Below are 15,926 nucleotides of genomic sequence, written 5' to 3' on the forward strand. Positions count from 1 at the left end.
AAAACTGGGAGATGATCATGTTATTGTATATAGTGAATTACATGGAAAAATAATCCAGTATTTCATCCAAATGGGTGAATAAGATGTACATATTGAATGTACCAAATTAAACAGACTGTTTGGAAAGGATGCCGCAGTGTTCACATTTGCTGTCTGATGATGAACTTAAATGAGAACAACTCAGGGGTCTTCAAATTGTGGGAAATGGTGGGAATTTTTTCGGAAGATAGAATTCATCCAAACTTTTAGATTTTCATGTGGAGTATGTTACTTGGTGGGTTGCTTTATAAGTCAAGATTGACTGCTTGGGGTCAATGGGATGACAAATGTGTCTTCTGTAATCAATACAAAGAGAAACTTTCTGGCATTTATTTAATTTTTCTCGTCATTTTTTTAATAGGCTTTGGGCTGGTAGGGGATCTGGTGTTACGAACTGAATCCTTAAATGATACTCAAATTTTCAATAAGGATCATCTTTTTCCCTGGACATTCGGGGGCTTTTGTCATTACTTTTTTACTTTATATGGATACATTGGAATCAAATTATTTTTTCAAATGTTAAGCTAATCCTGATGCCATCTTGTAATGTTGGCGTGATTCATGGAGAAGGAGATCAAGCCGTTGCACCAAATCTTCCCAATATTGAAGGGATCTCTCTCAATATAGTAGGGAATCATATTGGTATGATTCATGGAGAAAGAAATCAAACCAGTGCACCCAATCTTCTCCATATTGAAGGGAATCCTCCCAATATAGTAGAGAATCAGGCACTTACTTGTGATAGCCGTATTTGGAGAGATACAAACTATACACATTGCTGCCCTCCCGATTTATTCTTATCTCAACCATTGTACAAAGCTCTATTTAAGGATAAAGAGTCCTCCTCAAACAAGTTAAGTTGAGAAGAGGAATTTCCCCATGGATTAGGCTTCCTTCTCTGGGAAGACCGAACCATGTATTTCTAAGTCTCTATGTGTGTGTGCTTGTGTCTACTTCTTGTGTGAGTGAATGTGAGATTGAACATGGTATCAGAGCAGGATCATCCTGGTTTATGATTTGTGACCAGAAGAGTGAAGTGAACCTGCTACGATCCAGTGCTTCGTCTGATCTCAGTTAAGTCTCCTTCTTCTTTTCGTTTTTTGTTCTCATGGCTGATTTATCGAAAAAATCAGAAAAGTTCCCTAAGTCAGTTGACGGTACTAAAGCTCCAACTGAGACCAATAATCGGCTCACTTCCATTACCCTTAATGGTCGAAATTATTTGCCTTGGGCTCGGGCTGTAACAATAGCCCTTATTGGCCGGTCAAAACTTGGCTATGTTAATGGCAAGATTACATCGCCTGATCCCTCTGACCCAAAATTTGCTGAATGGGAAGTCAGTGATAATCTCGTTATGAGTTGGATTTTTAACTCCATGGAACCCCAAGTATATGAAATTTTTGCGTACTCTGAAACGTCAAAAATATTATAGGATTCCTTGAAGGAGATGTATGGTCATGTCGAGAATGCTTCTCAAGTTTTTGAATTGCAACAAGATATTTCCAAAATGGAACAAGCTCCTGAACAATCTTTTACCGATCATCTCGGTAATCTCAAACGCAAGTGGGACGAGTTGAGACAATATCGTCCTCTTGCAGCTACTGTCGATGTGTACACCAAACGTGAGGAACAAGACCATATTTTCCAACTTTTAGCTAGCCTTCGATCTGAATATGAAGACTTAAAAAGGCAAATTTTGATGACTAGCACTCTACCCTCATTCGCATCCGTTTGCTCCATCATTCAACGTGAAGAAACACGGCGTCGTGTTATGAACTACAGTCCTAAAACTGGAGCAGATTTTTCTGAAAATTCTGCTAACCTTGGATTTTCTCAAGGAAAGAAAGGAGGGCGTGGTGGTAAGAAAGGAGGATCTCGTTACCATTGTGAGCATTGTGCTCGAGATGGTCATACGAAGGATCGGTGTTGGGTCCTTAATCCTCACCTCCGTCCCAATAAAGAGAAAAATCTTGAAGCCAAAGGGGAAGTTGAAGCCAATATGGCATCTCATGCTGTGTCACCAGAACTACTTGGACAGTTGGCTCTGCAGTTACAGACCTTCCTTAAGACAAGTAATGGATCAGCTACAACACATGTTGGTTCTACCCCTTCAAACTCTGGTAATGTTCTTACCTTCAATGCAAAATCTAAAGATTTCTTTATAGTTGATTCAGGGGCCACACATCATATGTGTTGTACCTCACATGCTTTATCCCACATAAGTAATAACCATGGATACTCTCCCATTACTGTGGCCAATGGAACCCACGTTCCAGTTCAGGGCTTGGGTAAGATTAATGTATTCTCTACATTAAGTGATGGATTGCTTGTGCCTGCACTATCTTCTAATCTTTTGTCTGTGAGCAGATTGACTAAAGACTTGAACTGTGATGTAATATTTTCTTCCCAAAAGGTGACCTTTCAGGACAGAGTATCAAAGAAGAAGATTGGTGAAGGTCGCTGTCAAAATGGGTTATATATTCTTGATTTTCCTGGAACAGCTCTTGTGGCAAGACAAAATAAAGAAACCACGGCAAGACTCTGGCATTGGAGATTGGGTCATCCATCCGACCGTGTTTTACACTCCTTGAATTCTTCCCTTTCCCTTAATTCCAATAATTGTGACATATGTCATTATTCAAAGCAAAGTAGATTGCCTTTCTTTCATAGTTCTATCATTTCTGATAAGTTGTTTGGTTTAGTTCATTCGGATGTATGGGGGAGGGCTCCAGTGGATTCTCGTGACGGGTTTAAATACTTTGTCACATTTATTGAGGATAAAACCCGGACAACATGGTTATATCTGCTTACTTCTAAAAGTGAAGTCTTCCATGTTTTTAAAGAATTTTATCATATGGTGCACACACAATATGATACTCACATTCAAGTGCTTCGCACTGATAATGGAACAGAGTATACCAATGGACCATTTGAGGCTTTCCTTAAAGACCAAGGTATTATTCACCAAACCTCTTGTGTTGGAACCCCTCAGCAAAATGGCATAGCTGAAAGAAAAAATCGCCATTTGCTTGAGGTTACCCGGGCTCTCTTGTTCCATGCCAATGCTCCAAATAATTACTGGTCTGATGCAGTAGTTACAAGTTGTTATCTGATTAACAGGCTTCCTAGCACAGTTCTCAATTTTAAATCTCCTATGGAAGTTCTTCTAGGCCGGCAGATTGACATTTCTCATCTTCGAATTTTTGGTAGTATATGCTATGTACATTCTCAAAATGGTGGGAAATTGGATCATCGTGCTCGCAAATGCATTTTTTTGGGATACTCTTCTCTTAAGAAGGGATATAAATGTTTTGATCCCACCACCCAAAAAGTGTTCATCTCTCGTGATGTTCAGTTTGATGAAACCACTATGTTTTTTCCTGACAGGGATCAAATTCAGGGGGAGAATGGTGATTACGACTACAGCCAATTAGATGTGGAATTTGCTCCTGTGCCAGTTGCAATAGAACAACCCGATACTCCTCCAAGGGATGCAACACATGAAATTATTGCACCTACTAATCAAGGCACTATGGAAACCGAGGAAGAAGTAACTACCTCTCCAGCATCTATGGCTCCTGTTCGAAGATCCACTCGGATGCTAAGGCCATCTGTTAGACTGCAAGATTTTGCTACCTATCATACCGCCAATTACCCAATACAAGCGTCCCTTTGCTATGATAATATAGCACCCGAATTTAGAGCATTTCTAACTAAAGTTGATGCTCACAAGGAACCTAGTAGCTTTGTTGAAGCTAAAACCTCACCTGCATGGGTCATGGCTATGGATGAGGAGCTCAAAGCTCTTGATAAAAATCATACTTGGAACATTGTTCATCTTCCCAAGGGAAAGCGCTCTGTAGGGTGTCGATGGGTATATAAAATCAAACATAAAAGTGATGGAACTGTAGAGAGATACAAGGCGAGGTTGGTCGCCAAAGGATATACCCAAACCTATGGGATTGACTACACGGAAACATTTGCTCCTGTAGTCAAAATGAACACCGTTCGTGTTCTAATGTCTGTCGCTGTTAATTATGGTTGGCCTCTTTTCCAAATGGACGTTAAAAATGCGTTCTTACAAGGTGACCTAGAAGAAGAAGTTTACATGGATATTCCTCTAGGTCATGCTCTTGAGAATCAAGAAGGATTGGCTTGTAAGCTTAACAAAGCCATCTATGGCCTTAAGCAGTCCCCTCGTGCCTGGTATGGGAAACTAAGCTCAGCTCTCATAACTAATGGTTTTAAAAAGGGTGAATCTGACTCCTCCTTATTTGTTAAGAGGAATGACAAAGGAACTGTTGTTGTTCTTGTGTACGTCGATGACATTGTCATCACTGGCAGCAACCTTCAAGGAATAGCCCAACTCAAGCAGTATTTAAATAAGAAATTTGACATTAAGGATTTGGCAAGACTTAGATACTTCCTTGGCATTGAAATTGCCCGATCAAGTAAGGGGCTATTTATGTCTCAAAGGAAGTATACCTTAGATCTTCTAAAAGAAACCGGAAAACTTGGAGCTAAACCGGTTAACTCTCCCATGAATTACAATAGCAAATTTGACAACAAAGATACCCCTCTCTCTGATAGTGGTCGTTTTCAAAGGCTTGTAGGTTGGTTAATTTACCTAACTATTACCAGGCCTGATATTACATATGCTGTGAGCTATGCAAGTCAATTTATGCACTCTCCCACTGAGGGACATATGGATCTTTTTGATGGCATCTTACGATATTTGAAATCATGTCCTGGCAGAGGAATATGGATGAAAGAAAATGGACATACTGAAATTATTGGGTATGCTGATGCAGACTGGGCAGGGTGTCCTATGGATAGAAGATCGACCACTGGTTTTTGTACATTTGTTGGAGGCAATCTTGTTACTTGGAAAAGTAAAAAGCAGACTGTGGTAGCTCGCTCAAGTGCTGAAGCCGAATATAGAGCAATGGCATCCACCGCTAGTGAACTGATTTGGTTACGTCTTTTAATTCAAGAGCTTGGTCTAGACGGTGCTCAAAAACCTATGAAGTTATTCTGTGATAATCAAGCGGCCATACACATCGCTTCCAACCCAGTCTTTCATGAAAGAACAAAGCACATAGAAGTTGATTGTCATTTTGTGCGGGAAAAGATTCAAGCTAAGATAATCGAGACTCCATACATTTCAAGTAAAAATCAGCACGCAGATATGTTCACCAAAGCTCTATCTGGTGGATTATTTCAAGACATGTTATCCAAGTTGACCTCAGAAGACATCTTCGCCCCAACTTGGAGGGGGAGTGTTGGCGTGATTCATGGAGAAGGAGATCAAGCCGTTGCACCAAATCTTCCCAATATTGAAGGGATCTCTCTCAATATAGTAGGGAATCATATTGGTATGATTCATGGAGAAAGAAATCAAACCAGTGCACCCAATCTTCTCCATATTGAAGGGAATCCTCCCAATATAGTAGAGAATCAGGCACTTACTTGTGATAGCCGTATTTGGAGAGATACAAACTGTACACATTGCTGCCCTCCCAATTTATTCTTATCTCAACCATTGTACAAAGCTCTATTTAAGGATAAAGAGTCTTCCTCACACAAAAAAAAGTTGAGAAGAGGAATTTCCCCATGGATTAGGCGTCCTTCTCTGGGAAGACCGAACCATGTATTTCTAAGTCTCTATGTGTGTGTGCTTGTGTCTACTTCTTGTGTGAGTGAATGTGAGATTGAACATGGTATCAGAGCAAGATCATCCTGGTTTATGATTTGTGACCAGAAGAGTGAAGTGAACCTACTACGATCCAGTGCTTCGTCTGATCTCAGTTAAGTCTCCTTCTTCTTCTCTTTTTTTGTTCTCATGGCTGATTTATCGGAAAAATTAGAAAAGTTCCCTAAGTCANTACACATTGCTGCCCTCCCGATTTATTCTTATCTCAACCATTGTACAAAGCTCTATTTAAGGATAAAGAGTCCTCCTCAAACAAGTTAAGTTGAGAAGAGGAATTTCCCCATGGATTAGGCTTCCTTCTCTGGGAAGACCGAACCATGTATTTCTAAGTCTCTATGTGTGTGTGCTTGTGTCTACTTCTTGTGTGAGTGAATGTGAGATTGAACAATTGTAATGTTAGATTAGTACAGGTGAAGGGTAATAAGATAGAAAATCAGTTTTTTAATGACACTTAGAAATTTTTTTATCCACTATGGGCCGGTCCAGAATGAAACTGAATCCGGTATGAGCCCTTTCCAATCCCAAGACTGATTCCAGTATCTTAAATCATGCCTAGGGTTGAAAAAGAAACTTGTTAAGCACATCACATGAGAGCTAGAAAAAAGACTTTAGATAGATTATTAAAGACGTAGGTGGTTAATCATAAGATATTGCCCTAATTTACATGAAATTCTACACAACGCAGTTAGAGTAGATATTGGAGCCTCGATCTCTTGCTTGTTTGGAGTACAAAGGTACAATATAGCTTCGTACGTATATAGATTTCGAAATACTAAACCAATCTATTTTGAATTACTCAAAACTAATTGACTTGTGAAACACGCCAAATTAGCAAACAAATTTATAATTAGGCATCAAGACATGCTCATGATTTTCTTCTTAGGTCAATTGCTTCATATAAACAAGGAAATGAACTTGGTCTATAGTTATAACTGTATTCAACTAACCTAGTCTTAGATAGAGGAGTAACCTATGTCTCCACAGCTCCACATGACACATGCCACATGCCACATGTCACATGCCACATGGGAAGTACTCTCAAGTACCCCCATCCCCTCCCCCATCAAATGCTGAAATTAAGGGTATTTAGTTAACATGAACATTTGATTAATTAATTAATAGTTCCCAGTGCTTGTATAAGTGGACTCTGTTATTAAATTACCAACAAGAGAAAGGTAGTCGTTGTTTTCATAATGATATTCTAAGATGAGAGAGGAAATTGTTTTCTCAAAATGCTCTCTTACATATATTAATTAGATAAGGAAGTTAGCTAGAATCCACCATTTGATTGGTCCCTTCACTTCACTCAATATATCAACCACATAGAAGGATGATAATTGGCTGCTGATTAATAAAAAAATTTGGAATAATCAGAAAAATTAAGAAATGGGCAACATGTTGGAGAGAAGGGCCTAGGGATATGCAACATGTTGGAGAAGGGGCCTGGAAATATATGTATGAGTTAATTACTCTCTCTCTCTCTCTCTCTCCCACCCAGACATGTAATTAGCGTGATTACGTGCCTCTTCTGAGATCTGACCCGAAAAAAAAGAAAAGAAAAGAAAATTTGGGCTGACGTTATCCATGTGTCTTGTGATTCCAAGAGATCGAGACTTATAACGTAACTCTCAGTGTGATGCTTTACTTTCTGGTTTTTTAATACGTATTGGTTGGAACTTCAATTATTTATCTCTCTAGGTTCTTTTTGGTTTGATTTATATATGTATTTATTTGATTTATTTTTATTTTTATAAATGTTTGACATAATTTATAGCACTTATTTTTATATATAATAAATTAAAATAAATTATAAATCATAAATTACTCTCAAGGTATTTATGATTTGTGGCAGGCAAATCATTTATGTTAATTTTTGCACTACCTTAAAGCATGTGTTCTAAACTATTCAAAATCAAAGGTAAATATGTAATTTCAGTATGTTTTATACTTTTTCAATAAAAAACCACAAATCTTATCATCTCTTTCACTCGAAGCTCAAAGCTGATACCTATTTTCTCATTATATAATCTATTTTATAAATAGTAGCCAAACGAATACTATTTTTGATCCATAATTTATTGTCACAAATAATTTCTAAAAAATAGTTAATAAATACAAATAGAAATCATACCAAAGAGAGTTAAATTATTTTTTATATAATTTAAATTTATATTTACTGACAGATAAACAAAAATAGAGGCTTTTGGTATGATTTGGTATGATTTATGACTCTTATTTCTCATTAAAATAGATCAATATACCAGTAAATTTAGAAATAAGCAGAGAGGTGTTTATGATTTATTAGGATAAAGCGATTATTGTTGTTTATGTGCTAGACCATTAATGAGCACATGTTTTAATGGCTTAAAATTGAGGGTAAAAGGATCAATCTGCATATTTTTGTAAAACAACCCTTCAAATAGAGTCCAATCCTTTGGTGAGACCTAGTTAAGAACATCCAACCTTTAAAAAAAATAAAAAAAAATAAAAAATTTAAACATCCAATGACTCTCTCTCCCCCCCCCCCCCCTAGAAATCTTATGGATTGATAAGTCTAGATTAGCTGGAATTGGGTTAGCTTTAGTCAATTTTAGGCTTTAACTGAATATCCCTGGCCTACAACTGAGAATGAACAATGTTACACAATGTATTCTACATTCTGCATACCAAACTATATTTTATTATATAATCTATTATATCTTTATTTTCTTTTTTGGGTAGAATATAATCTATTATATCTAGTAGTAACCAAACTGATTATTGTTTATAGTCCATAATCTATTATTATAATTGATTATTAGTAAATAGGTAATAAACATAAACATAAACTATGCCAAAGAGAGCCTTAATATACTAAGTGTAATACCACATTTTTGAATTTTATATCTTTGGAAACAATGTTTTGTTGTGGTAAGAAATCATCCAGTACTCTTCCACGATAGACCTGCATAGAAGAGCAAGCACGAGTGAGAGGGTCAAGCTATTCCAGTAGAGAACTCTTTGATGCCTAAATCAGATCTCTTAATAGTAAATAATAATGGTAGAAGAATCTTAAAATTTACCTCAAAGTCATGCGCCTATGTATTTATAGGCTAATCATGAGGTTGTTGCAGAGAGTCCAATCTTCTTTTGCACTCCCCATGTCTATTTCTCTCTTTTTAGAGGTATTATTGCGTGCTTGAGTAGTGAAATCTTCGTTCCTTCGTATTTGAACTGTGAGTAGCAAGAGGAGGGAGCAAATCACTTATTCATGCACCACTTTGAAAGTTCGTTCACATTCCACTCCTGATACAGCTAGAAGGCCCTACTGAAGATAGAAAGATATTTCTACTGCTCTAACTCTCCTAGTAGGTAGCTTCATTCAGGAAGGGGATCCCCCTGTTAGCATTTTATTAAGAAGTGATGCGGAAAAATTTGACTGGACTATCTCTCCTGCAGTTCCTGGTGCTTTGGCCGACCTGCACAGAAGAGATGACAAGGAGAGCCGGGCTAACCCGATGGGGGACTCTCCGATGCCTAAGTTAGACCTTTCCACAACAGATGCTCAAGAGAGCTCTTACAGTCTGAGAAGTGAGTAATCGATCCTTTGTGATGGAGACTTACCTTGGTATTTATAGGCTGCTGATGGAGGGCAAGTGGGAGACGATTGTGAAGAGTCCTATTGAGGCGTGGAGTCCTCAAGGGGGGTGGCTTTGTGTTTCTGAGAATATTCCTGAAATATTCTCCTCTAAACTAGGAAAGACCAACCGTGTGACATCATGATGACGTGTAGTGGATAGAGTCCTATCCTCCGGAATAGGGATTACGTTCCTTGAATGTAGGGGTGGACGAAAACACGTTTCTGGAATCCTTCTTGTTGACGTCGGGCCGAGGTGGTAGCTCGGCCAGATGGAGGCCGAGGTAACAGCACGACCCGATGGATGCCGAGGTAACAGTGCGACGTGATGGATGCCGAGGTAGAGCACGGCATGATGGAGGCCGAGGTAACAGCACGGCCTGATGGAGGCCGAGGTAACAGCACGTCCTGATGGAGGCCGAGGTAGTAGCACGGCATGATGGAGGCCGAGGTAGTAGCACGGCATGATGGAGGCCGAGGTAGTAGCACGGCATGATAGATGCCGAGGCAGTAGCACGGCCTGATGGAGGCCGAGGTAGGGTACATGCTTTAGCCGTGCTGAGGAAAGTGACATGTTTTGCCTCATCAAGAAGAATACTTTCTATTTGTTAAGAGTCCATATTGGGATGGATTTTTATATGATCTGCTGAGCTAGCAAACCGTGGATCTCGGGATCTTATTGGTGAGCAAGTTGAGGTTAGATCGGTGTGAGACCTATTCAGATCATGTTCTATTGAGGCCGATCATCAAGGTCAATTGGTTATGAGCACTGCAGTCTAGGTCAGTCTGGCTATGGCGATCCGAGATGTCAATCTGCCTATGGGTGATCTGAGAGGTCTGTGTTGGCCATAAGGTGTGTGGGTATGGGTGACCTTCGGGATCATTCATCTGGAGTACACATGGACATGCTCAAAAGGAAGTTGTTCTCAAGAGATCTTGACACGTGTCACCACCATTGGATGTCACAATTTGGTTCATAATCGCCCTCCACTCCTTCAGGTCTAGCTCGGCCTATAGGAGTACCAGAGAACGGGATTGTAGGTTTGCTTTGATCTTCAGGTTTGTACTAAGAACATCCGTTGACATAGTGGTTGAACATTTAATGGACTAGTCAATCCGTTGTAGGAACGGTCATTTCATGAAAACACCGCAAATCTCGACGTGCAGCTCCAAGGCTTTCATTCCACATCGGAACACCAATCGACTACTAATCTCAGTCGTTCATTTCATTAGATATCAGTCATTGATGATCGATCAATATTCTAACTCTATAAATAGCTAAAAGTTTCCTTGGCTAGCTTTTCTTCATTTGCTCAAAGTTCCTCATTCACTATGCTCCTCGACTCCACTCAGCTTTTGTTGTGTTGGTCGGTCATTCTTTGAAGTAGCTCAGCATGTCCTTCAAACTCTACTCCTCTCGTGATCACCTCGACTCACTCATAAGTAAGTAATTTATTTCTTTAGGAATTTCTTCTTTTGATAGAGGCCGAGTGCCACATCCCTATTTGTAGGTTTGAAGAGATCAGCATTATGAGCGAGAGCTATAGTGGCTTGGACTCAAGTGCATAAGGTAGAGACGATGATGGATTTAACCATGGATGTTACACCCAAACCCTAACTTACTTGTGTATTAACTATAGATGAACCACAGGTGAACCACACATAGCCTAGTCGGCATCAGGAAGTGTCGGGACGAATCGTTCTACGACTACATTTCCTGCTTCATAGAAGCGACCGTCGGCTTTCAGGACCTAGAATATGGAACTGCCTTTAGTGCACTTTAATAAGGAGTATGCCATAAAATGCTGATCAAATCCTTATTAAAAAAATTACCCAGAGAATTTCTCCGAACTTCTAAGAAGATGTCAAAAATACGTGGAATTAGACAAGAATCTGACAGCACGCAAGGAGATGGCTTAGCCATTTCAGGAGAAAAAAAGAGAAATTGCGTGCCCCAAGGAAGATGAGTGAGAGCCACAAGCCCTGAAAACTCGTCACTAGCTTAGCTGGACTGAAGACCATCTAAGGTGTTGCTCGAGATCAAGGATGAAAAGATCATTCGCTAGCCTCACCCCATGCTATCAAAACCTGAGGAGCGTGACCTAAAAAGTTATTTCCACTTGCTCAAAGACATATGGCATTACATGGATGACTGTTAGGAACCGAAGAAAGAGCTGGAGGAATTAATTAAAGCAAGGAATCTCAAGGAATACCTCAAGAGCCCTTAAGTTAATCGACTGAGCCAAAAAGAACCAGGAGAATCCAGTCGACAATAGAACAACTCACAAAAGGAAGAAAAGACAGATAAAAGGCAACCGAGCTACTGAAGACCTGAGTACTCCAATACGTCAATCGGTCCCACCATACACGCCATCTTAAGTGGTCCAGGATACGAGTTGGTAAGAAAAGCCAAGCAACACACTTGTTTTTTTTATGTCGCAGAGGAACCAATCAAAGTCGCTCAGAAAGATCTGATAATCACATTCTCGGACGAAGACTTTTAAAGCTTGAATTGGCCTCATATGACGCCATTGTGGTCCAATTGGTGGTTGCTAATTGCCTATTCTATAGAGTTCTGATCGACTTAGGCTCCTCCATCGACGTTTTGTCTTATGACGAATAAAAGAAACTTGGCCTGGGAGACGACAAGCTCAAGCCCACCATAGGACCTTTATATGATTTCTTAGGAACTGCGGCATACATAGAGGGTCACATCGAACTACCCGTAACCATTAGAGATAGGCCCCATTCGGTATTTACACTCATTAATTCCATGGTCGTTAAGATGGCGTCAGCCTATAATGCTATCTTGGGCCGACTGGCATTGAATGACCTAGGGGCTATATCCTCTACCACGCACCTCAAAGTTATGTTACCTACGAAGCAAGGGGCAGAGTGACGTTTGAGTAAAAAAGACTCGTGACAATGCTACACCAACTTCATCAAAGAAAAGAAAGGCACCAGTTCATCCCTAGTGTGTGGCATTGAAATTGGAGACGTCTGGGACGAATCCCACCTGCAGTGGGGTGGGGGAACCAGTGGAGGAACTAGTATAAGTACCATTATTTGAAGGAGAGTCAGATTGCATGATTTATCTCATCGCTTACTGAGCCAGGAATAGGCCCAAGAAACAATTAGCTTCCTTAGAAGCAATGCAGATGTCTTTACTTGATCAATGCAAGGCATGCCTGGTATCCCCAGGACCGTTGCAGAACATGACCTCAATATCGAACAAGGGCATAAGCCAATCAAGCAAAAAAGAAGAAACTTTTCTCTCAAGCGGCCAAAAATTATCTATGAAGAGGTGGAGAAGTTGAAGGCCTCGAACCTGATCAACGAAGTACAATTCCCAACTTGGCTTGCCAACATTGTCATGGTCTCGAAGTTAAACTGAAAAATGACGGATCTGTATCGACTAAACCGACTTAAACAAAGTTGCCCCATAGACTACTACCCACTCCCAAGGATCAGTCAATTGATCGATGCCACGGTAGGCCAGAGCTGACCTTCATGGATGCCTTTTAGATACTACCAGATAGAGATGAAGGAGGACGACAAGAAGAAGATAGCCTTCCTAACTAAATGGGGCAACTACTACTATAAGGCAATGCCATTCGGTCTTAAGAATGCAGGCGCTCAAAGTATGTGAATGGCATGTTCAAGCAATAGATCCGGAGAAGCATGGAGGTATACATAGACAACATGCTGTCAAAAGTAAGAATTTGATCAGCATGTCGCTGATCCATATGAGGCAATCGAGGTGCTACCGAAAAATCAGATGAAACCAAACTCCTCAAAATGCGCATTCGGAGTCACCTAAAGAAAATTCCTTCGATTCATGGTCTTAAAGAGGGGAATAGAAGCAAACCCGAGCAACATCCAAGAGATCCAAGATATGACCCCACCAAGGATCTCGTGAAGTTCAACAACTCACTGGCCAGGTTGCAGAACATAACTGGTTTGTCTCTCGTGTAGGTGACAAATGTTTGCCCTTCTTCAAAGTGCTGAAAAACTTACAATCCGTGAAGGACTTTCTCTGGATAACGGAGTGTCAGGATGCCTTTACCTCAATCCAAATTGAATTCCAATTGATGAATCCAATTAAGGATTATAGAGGGGAATTGAGAAATCATACTCATACATGCTTGCCTAGTTGAAATTCAGCAATATACAGGTAAGAAGTCTGCTGACTTGAGTTCCCCAACTTGAACAGTCACTCATTTGGCATTAAGCAACCTTAAAACCATGGTTGCACTCTATTTCACCCCAATTAGGTTTAAATTATTAAATTATATAGGGCTTAGAGAGAGAATTCAAGAAATATTCCCAATTTTGGCTTCTATTCTACTGAATTTCCAAATTGATGGGTCATTTGATCATTTGAGCATGTGAACACGCCACTCTCAACTTCAATTTCATATCCCCAGCCATGTAGGTGAGAATCCCCAAATTTATGTAGTTCCAGAGATAGGTTCGGGTCTCTGAACCCACTCTATTTCTCCCATTTCAGCTCTGGGAACCAATTCCCCAACATGTAGAGCCAAACCCAGCTTGTAGGTGGCTGCAAGGGTGAATTACAGGTATGTACACTACTTAAATTATATGTACAACAAACCTCCAACACCTCTTTAGGTTCTATTGCTTAAATTTTTAGCTCTGGGATGAGAATCCCATGCATGTAGAGCTTTAACCCAATTTTTGGGTGACTAAAGAGAATGATTCACACCTGTACCCTACCTAGTGGACAAAATACAACATGCACAGTGAATTCATATAGTCTCTCCAGTTGAATTAGCCCAATTCCTAGGCATGCAATCCAAGGTTCCTAGTTCTGGGTGGTTGCATGGCTAGGAACTTGGCTGATCATACATTTACTCTATTGAATTGAGAGTAAACCAGAGTTAAATTACTCATCTTGGCATGTAAATTATACTCATGCTATCCCAGAAGCTGAACTACAACAAGTTCCATGCATGCAATCCAAGATTCTCAATTACTGTTGGATGCATGCTTGCAAAAACTTGGTTGATTGCACACATATAGTCTATTGAATTGAACAAATCAGAGATGATACTTTCACCTGAATCGCAGGTACAACAGCAGTACCTAGTGTAGAAACCATGGACAACAGCCTCCGCACATTCACCATCTTCTCTTTCCCTTTCATTCTTCTCTTCCTCCTCTTCTTCTGTTTTTCTCCTCTTCTTCTCCACTGAATTTCAGAATAGGAAATGAATGAAAAATGAGAGAAGAACCCCTTTTATAGTGGTTTAAGAAACTCTAATAAGGCATATTTGGTTTAGGGCTTTTAAATTTAAATTGAATTAATCTCGTGTACTACTTTGTTGGCCCACCTAATGCTTTGCATGTCAAGTGCTATAAGACCAGTAAAAGATGCCCTATCAGCCTATAGGACCGGTTGGTCCATGCCTGTAAGGAAGTGGGGCCCTCAACCAAATAATGTAATTTCTACAGTACAACACCACCGATAGGTGAGCACCAGCTGGCCGGTGGTAACACAGGTGACCTACCGGTGGCCTACAATATGCCCACCAAGCAGTCATCAGCTCTAGGTTCTATGGTTAGTTGTGTGTGTGACTTTGGGACCACAAAGTAGGCCCATTTCACCTTCATACCTAGCTTACTATACATGGCAAATTAGGTTAATCTTGCCTCTATATACATTCCCTTTGCCAGGCAACCAGCCCAGCTATCCTCAGTGCACTACTATGACATGGCACCTAAGGCAAGCAGTTGTGTCTGGACACGCAATATCACATTCCCCCCCTCTTTACAAAAAAATTGTCCTCAAGATTGAATTAATCAAACTCGATTGAGGATCTCACTGAGCTACTGCTCACAGTTCCAGAGCATGTCGAGCATTATACTCATGGAATGACATACTCAGCAACTTGAAAATGCGAGAGGCATCATGTAATGTCCCCACTTAGGTAATATTTCCAGATCTGTACTTGTGTGTAGGGCTATCTACCAACTTTGGTTATTGACCAGTTAACAACTTCCCAACTAATAGAATAACAACTGATGTCACAGTCCGACACAGGGTTAAAAATAATGAAAAAAGTAAGGCACACTGTATCAGAGAGGACATTTAGACATGTCCCTAATGCTTTTTGTACATTGTCCCAAAGATAATGTAATTACGAATGCTAACCAGAGAAATGTTGATAAAGTAATACGTTGGCATGTCATGCCTGGTCAACTTACACCACCCTCATCTTAAAAAATTCAGTCATTGGCACAAGACGAGTAGATATCTCCTTCCTAGATAGCTTTGGGTTTTTTATTACTTAACATACAAGTAACACTGTACATGCATTACTTAACATTTTTGAATCTGAGTTTGGCCAGTAACAATGCCAAGGTCAAGGATGACATTGACAATTTTTAGGGTTACACATGCCAACGCTATATATTTGTGTGTTTCCATAGGCACAAGGATAGGCTACCCTAAGTTGTAAATAGTTGATTATTGATTTATCTGGATAACCATGCCACTCTTAATATCCCTATGAGGAGAGCACCCTTACTACTTCA

At 40.0% G+C, this 15,926-nt stretch overlaps 1 long non-coding RNA gene across 1 annotated transcript; it reads right to left on the reverse strand.

The window, feature by feature from the left end:
* Nucleotides 1-8,590: 8,590 nt before the first annotated feature.
* On the reverse strand, nucleotides 8,591-14,561 carry LOC122077420. The gene is made up of 3 exons (XR_006139790.1): nucleotides 14,449-14,561; nucleotides 8,815-8,965; nucleotides 8,591-8,696 (listed from the first exon to the last, which is right to left on the reverse strand). It is a non-coding gene; the product is annotated as an uncharacterized LOC122077420 (long non-coding RNA).
* Between the last annotated feature and the right edge of the window lie 1,365 nt (nucleotides 14,562-15,926).

The sequence above is a fragment of the Macadamia integrifolia genome, chromosome 1 (assembly GCF_013358625.1).
Source record: "Macadamia integrifolia cultivar HAES 741 chromosome 1, SCU_Mint_v3, whole genome shotgun sequence".
Lineage (NCBI taxonomy): Eukaryota > Viridiplantae > Streptophyta > Magnoliopsida > Proteales > Proteaceae > Macadamia > Macadamia integrifolia.